Here is an 8452-nt window from a genome sequence, read left to right as displayed (position 1 = left end):
GCATGCGATTGGTCCTGTGGCGCCAACAAAGTGTGCTATGTGATGAGATATGGATGAGTTGTTGTTATGAGTGCCTTGGGGATGTGACTATGGGATTCATATTGGGAATCGTATATGTTGGGTTATGATTATTAATTGTGCTTATCTCTACCTGTCTTGCCTGTTTGTAAACTGTATATGCTTGGTATAATTGTTGTCTGTGCTTAGCTCTATCTGTTGAGTCTATCCCCGTTTTAAAAGCTAGAGTCTCGCAGGATATATCTTCATGCTTCAAAATGATTTTCGTATATCTATATATATATATCTCTATATGTAATGTATTTCAACGCGTTGGAGTGGGTTACCAGCATCTCTCGCTGAACAGATATATTTGGCTTTCAGGCATTGATGAGTAGACACCGGAGCGCGCTAGAGATTCGAGGCGTAGTGTAGATAGTTTCCCTTTCGGCCTTCGTGCCATCTACATTATTACGGAATTTAGTTAGTTAGCCTGTGCATCTGAGTTCTCCAGCTCAGGTGTGGCATAGCACCCCGTACCTTTATGTTTAACAATGCTCTGTTTGGGATTTAATAAGAGAATACCTTTATTATATAAGTCTTTAAAAGTTTTAAAATTTCGGGGTGTTACAACTAGCCATCCACTTCTCTTGACTAGTAGCGCACAATCAAATCACCACATGTGACACCCCGCAAACCTAAATACTAATCGAGGATTAATTTAAGAATTAATCCAAGTTTCTTTGCTAATCCATCTCTAAAAATCCTGAAATTTGATAGTCGAGACACTAAATTTTGACTAGTCACTTAAGTCAAATGGGTGTACCTTGTGCTTCTTGAGTTGTGCCCTTATTCCCTTGTCTTTCTAACCTTAGTAAGGGTAAAAATGACTTTCACCTATGAATTATGGTTCAATCTACCCTAACAAGACATTCTCATTTCATTCATCATTTTAACCTAAGACTCAAACACTCTAGCCTCTCTCTAAAATGACCTAGCTTATTCTTCAAGCAAGAAGGTGAACCCCCAAGTCTTGCAAGATCCTTCACCAAGATTCCTACTTTCTTCTTCTTGAGCATAGGAAAGGGTAAGGTTCTTAGCTTTTTGGTGTTTTCAACCACCTTTTGGGTGTTTTTATCTAAGGTTAGGATCTATCTTGTGTTTTGGTTTGTGTATGAAGTTGGCGTGGAAGAAGAGCTCTAGGAAAAGGCTTAAAAGGGTGAAAAGAAGAAGTTGTTAGGCTACAAAGGTAACCCATGCTATACAAAAATTATTTTCTTAAATGATGATTCTTGGCTTCTACTTGTTATTCTTGTGATGATTTGTGAGATTTGATGCATGATCTTGTGGTGATGCTTGTTTAGAGCTAGTTTTTAGGTTTCTTGAATGCCATTGCTTGGCTATTTCTTGGGTTCAAGTCATATCATTGTTGTGTGTGAGATTTTGGTTGTTTTGGACTTGAACTTGGCCTTGTTGTTGATTTTCCCCGAAGGGAAATTGTGGAGTACGTATTGTACCCCGCGGGCGGAACGACGGGTGGAGGCCTACCCACCGCCCCACCCGCGCGGGGAACGTGGCTGCCTCGGGTATGTACCCGCGGCCAGAACCACGGGTGGAGGCCCACCCGTGGCCCCACCCGCGGGGAACGTTGCTGGCGATGTGCGGGGATTTATTCCCCGTGATTCTTTCTTCTCGGTATTGATGTTTTGACCTCCCGATGTTGATTTATTGGGCTATTTGTGAGTCTTCTTGATGTTTCGTATGTCTAGAACGGTGTGTTAGGAATCCATGTAGGATTTGGTGTCTTGAATCGTGCTAAGGATCCAACTTTGTGGTTCGTTGGGCTAATGTGAGTCTTGAATGTTCTTAGGAACTAATTTTGGTTTACCCGTTTGATAAGCATGCTAGTTTGATGTTGTTATGCTAGTATGTGTGGTTTGTTCCTTCTTATTGGGATTTGCGACTTGTGTTGACAATCATTTGATGTTGGATTGTAATCCTTTGTTGTTGGGTATGGTCTCATGTCTTTATTGTGATCTCTTGATTGATTCTTATGGTGTGATCGTATGCAAATCGTTGTACCCTTTGTTGATACTTGATTGGGGCGATTGATGGGCCTTAGTCTTCTTGATGATAACAATGACTATGTGTGACTATGAATATGATTGGTGGTGTATGACTTGAGCTTTGCTCACATGATCGGTGGTGTGTGAATATGATATTTAATGGTACCCTCGTGTACTGAGAGTTCGGCGGTGAATGATTGGCGGTGTAGGTGGGGGGGGGGGGGGGGGGCGACGGACCCCGACGGTATAAGGTTGGACTCAGAGGTACAGGGTGGCACTAGGAGGTAACGGTTGGAACTGTTATAAGGTCGGGGGTAGCCATAAGGTTGGAACAGGGCATAAGGTTGGAAGTTGACACTTGAAACTATGAATCTTGTGACATGAAGTTGTCATTGTGTGAATGTGATTTCCTTGCTTATGAGCATGTCTTGATGTAATTTACCTTGTGAATAGTAGGTTGCATCCTGAGTTGTATTGTCTATGATGGTTGTGGTCTTGTCTTTGTTGAGAGGTTGATGATCCTCATTCTTGTTGAGAGTGTAGTGGTATTTGATGTTGACATCCTTTCTTGGTTTTGAAATGATATATACTGTATTCCCAGTTTCAAATGGCTTTGCTTATATCTATCTATACTATGTTATTTGTCGCGTATTGATGGGTTACCAGCATTATTTGCTGACCGGGTGTTATCCCCATGTTTTACAGGTTTTGAGTAGATGCCGAGCGCGCTAGATGTGGACTCTAGATAGTATAGATCCCATGCTAGTCGTTTATCTTTTTGTTGGCCTGTGTGCCTAGATTAGTGGTTTGTGTGCCTAGACTTATGCTGTTTAATGTTTATGATAGTTTTTAGCATGTGCACCCATGGTTTATGGGTGTGGCATAATGCTTTCCCGATTTTAATATAGCTTCCGCTTAATGTTGTCTTGATGATTAGCTGTTATCTCTGAATTTAAGTTTTAAAAAAGTGTGTAAAATCGGGGGTGTTACAGTTGGTATCAGAGCCTAGGATGTTAAGAGTTGAACCTTAAGAAGCTAAGTGTGATTTGAGACTATAAGTTGACCTTTAAGTGCCTAAGTGTTTAGGACTTAGGATTATTAAGACGCGCGATGAGCTATGAGTTGTTTGTTATTTGTTGTGTTTGTTCCGTTGTTTTTGTTTAGTTTTAGTGTTCTCGTCTTTAGCGCCGGGTAAGGGTGCGCTGTTTCCTTGTGCCTGCCGTAACCGTGTTGCTTTTGTAGAATCTTGTCTTGGCTCCGCCTCGTCATCGTGCCCGCACCTCGGAGACGCCGACCAACGAGCAGCTGGCTCAGAACCTGCAACATCTGACTCTGACGATGCAGACATTGAGTGACGCCCTCTTGGACAACAACAACCTTCATCCGCCGCCGCCTGCCAGGAATCGAGACGTGGGTCGCTTAGTTTCGGGGCATAGGCCGCTCGTCTTTGCTGGAGAGGAAAACCCTATGCTGCTTGAGGAGTGGATCATGTCCTTGGACAAGATCTTCACTGTAGTGGGTTGTCCGGATGATCGCCGTGTCGAGTTGGCTTCGTTCTACTTTAGTCACGAGGCCGACCTTTGGTGGGTGCACGAAGGCCTAGCGTGCCAAGAAGAGCCTGGTTTCGACTGGTCAGCCTTGAAGGACATGTTAAGAGAGAGGTTCTACCCATCCCAAGTTAGAGCGGCTATGTACGAAGAGTTCTTGCATCTCTAACAAGGGTCGTCAACTGTGGTGGAATACCACAAGCGCTTCCTCGAGTTGGCTCGCTTTGATCGGATGTTGGTTCCCACCGAGTTGGCTAAGGTGGAGAAGTTTATTGCGGGACTCAACTATGAAGCCCGGAAAGCTTTGACTGTGAGCAAGCCTAGGACACTTAATGAGGCCTATCTGAGCGCAGCAGATCTATATCGAGTGCAACAGCTTCAACGAGGGTCCTTTGAGTTCGCCAAGAAGAGAAGTGAAGGAAGTGGATCTCACAGTTTCAAGAGGCCAAGGCAAGATTTCGAAGCAAGAGCTGCACCTCCTCAGTCTCAAGGATTGACTCGGACCGATAGTGGGGAAAGAGGGAGGCCCTTCGGATGCAAGAGATGTGGGAAGGACCACATCGGGAAGGATTGCCAAGGGAACGCGCTTCAGTGCGGGGAAAAGGGGCCACAAAGCTTTTGAGTGCCATCTCCAATCCAACTAGAGAGCCTTGCCATCTAACACGAGACCCAGCGGACCTTCAGGAGGGACGAAGCCGGGACTGAGGGCTTAGTGGATGAGGAGTCTGCAGGTAACCTTCTTGAGCTTACCTTCTATCTTAAGTGTGTACTTTTTTGTGTACGTTTTTCGTGTGATTCTCCTTGTTATCTTTTTGAGAGAGTTATTCCTTTGTGCCTATCTTAAGTGTGTACTTTTTTGTGTACTTTTTTCGTGTGATTCTCCTTGTTATCTTTTTGAGAGAGTTATTCCTTTGTGCCTTGATTGTAGTTTTATTTCCGAGGTTTTATGGGTATACTTTTAATTAGGACCTCACCCCTTTTTTTCACCCAAAAACTAAACCGTTACCGGGAAGTTTAATTTGTAGCTAGAAAGTTTTGAACTCGAGGCTCATAGTTTCTAAACCAACCCTTGAACCATCTAGACCAATTGCGTTTCTTAAACTATATCCCACTTAAATTCCTTTAAACCTTTTACCCTAAACTTACCCAAAAATCCCCAAATTAAAGATCTTCTTTTCCCAAACCCTTCCCTCTTTTTCTTTCTCCCACCCGCGAGTAGCAGTAGCCGAACCCACCCCACCCCGTCGACCTCATCTGCCCGTCAGTAGTCGACCAGCCGCCCGTCGCCCTGTCACCGCCCGACGCCGCTGGAAACCGCCGTCGCCGCTCGTCCCCATCGTCGCCTCGCCGGACAACTTAGGCCGAGAAGAAAGGGAAAGAAGGAAGGAGAATAAAAGAAGAAAAGAGAGAAGCTTGGGGTCTATCTCACCTTGGATATCTCAAAATCATGCCTAGAAGGTCAAAAACCGCGAGAAGAGTGGAATGGGTGGATGCCCATTACTTGGTTTTGGAAGGTAAAGCTTTTGACCCTGACTCTTTTTCTAGTTCTATGTTGGAGTTTTTGAACTACCAAGGCTTGTTGGATGGGTATCTCGCAATTAGTACCGAGACTTACCCAAGATTGGTAAAGGAATTTTACCATCACATGAGTGTGACCAAGAATGGGGAAAAGTTGGAAATCACCTCTAAGGTGGGAGGTGTAAAAATTTCCTTGAACGAGAAACGGTTGTCTCAACTCTTGAGTTTGACGATCACGGGAGTCTCACAGTATAGTGGTGACTCTTGGATCGAGACAGACATTATGAGTTATCGGAATTATTTGAGCTATCTGTTGGGAAGGACAAGTGGTTTTACTCAGGCCGCGAGGCTAGAGAGGAAGTGGCTTTCTGCTGAGCAAAAGATCTTGGTAATGCTTGTTTCTGATTGTTTGCCGCCTAACAATAACAAAAGTAGCTTGCTGGGTAAATTGGAATGCACCTTTGCCTTCTGTCTGAAGTACAAAGTGAAGTTCAACTTGCCTTCTTTGATGTTGCAACATATGGAGTACTATAGAGATCATAACTATAGTACTCCATATGTTGCAACATATGCCTTCTTTGATGTTGCCCTATGGTATGGTTTTAAGTTGGATTTTCGTAAGGAAAGGGGTGAATGTTGAAGACTATGTACCCAAGTCTGTGGGCAAGATGGTTTTGGATGCCACAAATCTCCGAAGCTGCAACCTGTTTCAGTTGGATGATGGTGACTACATCACTCTTGAACTAGTCGCAAGAAAAGCCCTTGCTGAGAGGAATTCTTTGGTTGAAGAGCTTGAGTTCCCCGTTGGGAAGCTGAATCAGGCAGTGCAAAGTTTGGGTGGGGATGCTGAGGATGAGGAAGAAGAAGAGGAAGCCGAGGAAAGTGACCCCGAGAGCGAGGAGAGCTTAAGGAGGAAGGAAGTGAGGACTAAGAAAGAGCATGATGCTATGACCCACGAGGAACGTGTGGTGGCCATCTTTCATCGGCAAAATCGGATGATTGAGGAAGGTTTCTCCTTCATGAAGGCTCAGTTTGTTACCGTGAACCAGAGGCTGGATAGGTTGGAAGCTAGTTCTAGCTGGGGAAGAGCCGAGGAAACTTCTGACGAGGATGCCGAGGATTCGGAAGATGATTCCTCCTAGACCGGAGTTTGGGTTAATCTCATTTTCTTTTCTCGTTCGTTGTTTGCCGGCTGGTGGTTGTTGCTTGTTTAGTTGCGTGTTTTGTTGTGCTCCCTTGTTTGCCTCGGTTGTTAGCTTGTTGTTTGTGTGGTTTGTTAGTTGCTTTGCTTTGTTCGGGTTTTGGTTTAAGATTAGTGTAGAAGGGTATTAGTTGTCCTTAAGGTTGTGTTAGTGGTATAGTCGTAAGGAGTTAGTGTTTCTCAATGTATCTCTGTCTAGACGCTACTCTTGGCCTCAATAAATCCGACAATGTTTCATTCGTTTTTTCTCCATTTCTATTATTTTATATACAATTTATTCTCCATTTCTTGTTACGTACAAAGGCCAAATTAAAGTTTAGCGTTACCTCGGCAATAGGTGGTTTAACCTTCCAAAATTTATATTTCTTTTTTATATTTCATTTTACTGATGCCACCGGTTTTAGTCTATAGTAAAATAATTTTTAAAAGTTTTGTCAATTAAATTAGTGATGTAAGTCATGTCAATATATTTTATTGACACGATTTGAGTTTGTCACGAGTCAAATAATTTATTTATATTTTATCAAATACATTTGACTTATTTGTACACATATAACTACCCTTGTCCAAGACTGAAGAATGTGCTGGTCAATTAAAATAATTATAAGTATGCATTGCTTTCAATTGTTTACACATCTAGTAACCAGTGAGACAAAGAGACAAAAGCTTTAAAATTTAAATCCAAATGCTGCTTATTCATGAAGATCAAGATCCATAGGCCAAGATCTCTTTGTTGGAGAAATAAGAATTAGTTTCTTCAAACTTGTATTCTTTACTCGGTAGTTGCAGAAAGAGACGGAGTACATTGGTTATAGTCGTAAAACCTGGTGGAGTTCAAGGCTGGTAAGGTGTTCAAAGCTTGAACGTCCAATATTGTACTAAGGGATAGTGCAATCTTCCTAGGAGTTCCAAGGAGACGAGTAGAGTAGACTGTGTTGGCTGAACCACTATATAATTCATCTCTCTCTCTTTTACTTTATATACTTACTGCTTTCATTGCATATAATCACACGCAAACTTAATATTCTCAAGATCAAACTTTCGTGCAAATAAGACAAAAAAGAGGTTATATAGTTTCCATTGTGCATACCCTTGAAACGTTAAGGTCACATCACTGGTACTTAAATGAACCGCAAAAGTTTTTAAATCTATATAAGTCTATGCCCCCCCCCCTTAGACTTATACCCTAATACCACCGGGACCAACAAAATAAATCAGTGTCGCAGCTAAAGAAAAAAGAGGAAGATCAATCCAAAAATTAGGAGAAGGCAGCCAAAGCAGCCTACAGGAAACACAAACAAGAGGAAGAAAAAACGGTCATCCCAAATATGGATTAATAAAAACAATGTATTTCAATTTTTTTTTTTTTAAAAAGCAAAATCTATTTTTAGAAAAATAATTTACAAATCAATAATTAAAAAATGAGTCACGTGTCAACATTAGAAATCACAAGCTAACCAAACAGGTAATTTAGGACTCAATTGAATATTTTAACCGGTGTAGGGGATTTATATAGAACTTCTTTAACTTAAGGACTTAGTTGCACTATTGTTTGACTTAGTGCGACCGATTTGACCATTTTCCCTTTTTTTATTAGTTGTTTGGCAAATGCATTTGGCTTATTTGTATGTGTAGATATATTTTAGTTATTCAGATTTCAGTAGAGGAAGGAAGGAACAAAATTATGTGGGTCAAAAGTTATAAGTAAATTTGTTGTAGTCTGGTTGGTTAGGATACTTGGTTCTCACCTAAGAGACTTGGGTTCTATTCCCGGTAACAGAATTATTTTTTTATAGTCGTAAGGACTAAGTGTTTCTCACGGTAGCTCTGGCAAGACGCTACTCTTGGCCTCAATAAATCCGACAACGTTTATTCATTTTTCTCCATTTCTTTTATTTTATATACAATTTATTCTCCATTTCTTGTTACGTACGAATGCGTAATTAAAGTTTAGCGTTACCTCGGCAATAGGTGGTTTAACCTTCCAAAAATTATATTTCTTTTTTATTTTTGATTTTACTGATGTCACTGGTGTTAGTCTATACTAAAATAGTTTTTAAAACTTTTGTCAATAAAATTAGCGATGCTAGTCATGTCAATATATTTTATTGACATGATTTGAG

Source organism: Ipomoea nil, unplaced genomic scaffold (assembly GCF_001879475.1).
Source record: "Ipomoea nil cultivar Tokyo-kokei standard unplaced genomic scaffold, Asagao_1.1 scaffold0761, whole genome shotgun sequence".
NCBI classification, from domain to species: Eukaryota; Viridiplantae; Streptophyta; class Magnoliopsida; order Solanales; family Convolvulaceae; genus Ipomoea; species Ipomoea nil.
The sequence above is the reverse complement of the archived record's forward strand: the minus strand, read 5'-3'. Positions refer to the sequence as shown.